Raw genomic sequence first — 2500 nt, forward strand, 5'->3', positions numbered from 1 at the left:
TCAATACACAGGTTCACTAGGAACATTTTCACAACGCACAGGTTAGTATCCACACAGCTAGACACGATTCACCTTAGCCTGACAGCAGGTAAGTGTTTTCAGATGCTTATAGCCTCTCATGCCTGTTTCAAAGTTTTCCCATGGCCATCTCCAGAAGGTCTCCGTCATGAACATGAGGCACCCTTTAAATAGGGGCAGCCAGCTGAGTTCAATTGAGCCAATTTGGTCTTCCGGGTCAAGCCACTATGGTGGGGGAGCCCGGATCGAACCATTGTGGCGGGGGGAGTCCACCCCACACCAGGGCAAAGCCCCTCATGAGTCAGTGAGAAGGGGGAGGGAATTTCACCTTCTCACACTTACACTTCTTTTCTGCTCGCAAAACAGTCCCATAGTAAGCACTGTATGAAGCATGAAGTACCTGTCAACCTGCCCACACTCTGCACTGCCTGTCAACTAAATGCAACGCTTAGCATAACCTGACCTCATCCCTCCCCTCAGCCCCAGCCCCCAGTCCCCAGCCCCAGTCCCCAACCCCCTGCCCCAGTCCCCTGCCCCAGTCCCCAGCCCCAGTCCCCAACCCCCTGCCCCAGTCCCCTGCCCCAGTCCCCTGCCCCAGCCCCCAGCCCCCTGTCCAAGCCTCCTGCCCCCTGCCCCTAACCCCCAGCCCCTAACCCCCAACCCCCAGCCCCAGCCCCTAGCCCCAGCCCCTAGCCCCCAGCCCGTTAGCCAACCCTCACCACACCAGAAATCTTTAATCATAACTGGCACTCCACCTTAACCCTTCCCTTCAGCATATTTATATTCCATCCAGTCAAGTCTCTCAACACTTTTTTGTGTTTGCCAATGGAAAATAACGGCACTTGGCCCATGAACATATGGGATAAGCATTGTTTCCTTCAGAGACTGTAGATAATGATTTTATTTATTTTAGGAGAACAGCAAGAGCAGCATTTGCATGTCACTGGGTCTCTGAGAGTGGTTGGGGAGGTAATGTTTGATGCGTTGAAGTGTCGGTCATTAAAATGCTCCATATTCCAGTAAACAGGGGCAAATGCATATTAACAATAAATGTCGTGACAAATGAGTACTTCAACTGTGCATGACGCCATTTGCCTGTGTTGGGTCTTGTATATAATTTTGAAGAACCTTTCAGACACTATTCTGAGAGATGATGCTGTGAGGGACTTGAGATCCCTCTCTGAACTCTTTGTATGCTGCGTGAGTCTCTCGGTGAAAGACCCTACCTTTTACTCCGAGAGACGGCATCAACAGATAGAATGGAGAGAATGGAACAGAGAGAGAGCAGAGAGAGAGAGAGAGAGAGAGAGCATTGAGAGAGAGAGAGAGAGAGAGCAGAGAGAGAGAGAGCAGAGAGAGAGAGAGAGAGAGAGAGCAGAGAGAGAGAGAGAGAGAGAGCAGAGAGAGAGAGAGCAGAGAGAGAGAGCAGAGAGAGAGAGAGAGAGAGAGAGAGAGAGCAGAGAGAGAGAGAGCAGAGAGAGAGCAGAGAGAGAGAGAGAGAATGCAAAGGGAGCCATGCGGAAGGCCGGCAGTGATGACGTCATTATGAACCAAAGAGCTTTGTGCTCTAACCTGGGAGCTGGGGGTTTGATCTAACACATGAGAGAAAGCAGAGGGTGGGAGAGAAAGAGCAGAGAGAGAGAGAGAGAGAGCAGAGGTAGAGAGAGAGAGAGAACAGTTAAGCAGCCCAAACACACACACACACACACACACACACACACACACAGGCGGTGAGCCATCGCTGATATAACTGGCCGTCTAGCTCTGCTGTCCTATATGTATGCATGTATATTAATTTCTTTCTGATGATCTTTTGCATATATACACATATATATATATACAGTATATACACACACACGCGCACACACCCAGCTGCCTTTGGTAAAGGTTGACTGACTGAGCACAAACACATAGTTAACTTGCAGAAAATGAGGCAGCAATAATATCTCTGTCAGCTCTGGAGCTGATCATCACTAAAGCGTAGGCTGGTGTGAAAGCGAATGGGGCTAATATCAGTCGATAAAACTTGACGAGCACAGGTGAGATGTTCGAGGAACTTTATGGCGCTCGGAGGAGTCCTTTATCTCGTCTCTGTGATTCTCATCCCCATCAGCCCCTCTGCTTCTCACCATCACCTCCATCTTTCTTTCCCTCGTCCGTTCTTCCTTTCTATCTCGTTCAAAAGTGTGTGTGTGTATGTGTGTGTACACACACAAAAAGCCCCTGTGCCTCACTTCTCTCTCCCTCTGTCTCTTTTTTCTCTTTCATCTCTTTCTCCAACCCTCTCTACTTCTCTCTCTATGCACATTTCTCTTCTCTCTTCTCTCTTCTCTCTTCTCTCATCTCTCCTCTCCTCTCCTCTCCTCTCCTGTCCTCTCCTCTCCTCTCCTCTCCTCTCCTCTCCTCTCCTCTCCTCTCCTCTCCTCTCTTCTCTCTTCTCTCATCTCTCCTCTCCTCTCCTCTCCTCTCCTCTCCTCTCTTC

Source organism: Sprattus sprattus (assembly GCF_963457725.1).
Source record: "Sprattus sprattus genome assembly, chromosome: 1".
In the NCBI taxonomy this organism is placed as follows: domain Eukaryota; kingdom Metazoa; phylum Chordata; class Actinopteri; order Clupeiformes; family Clupeidae; genus Sprattus; species Sprattus sprattus.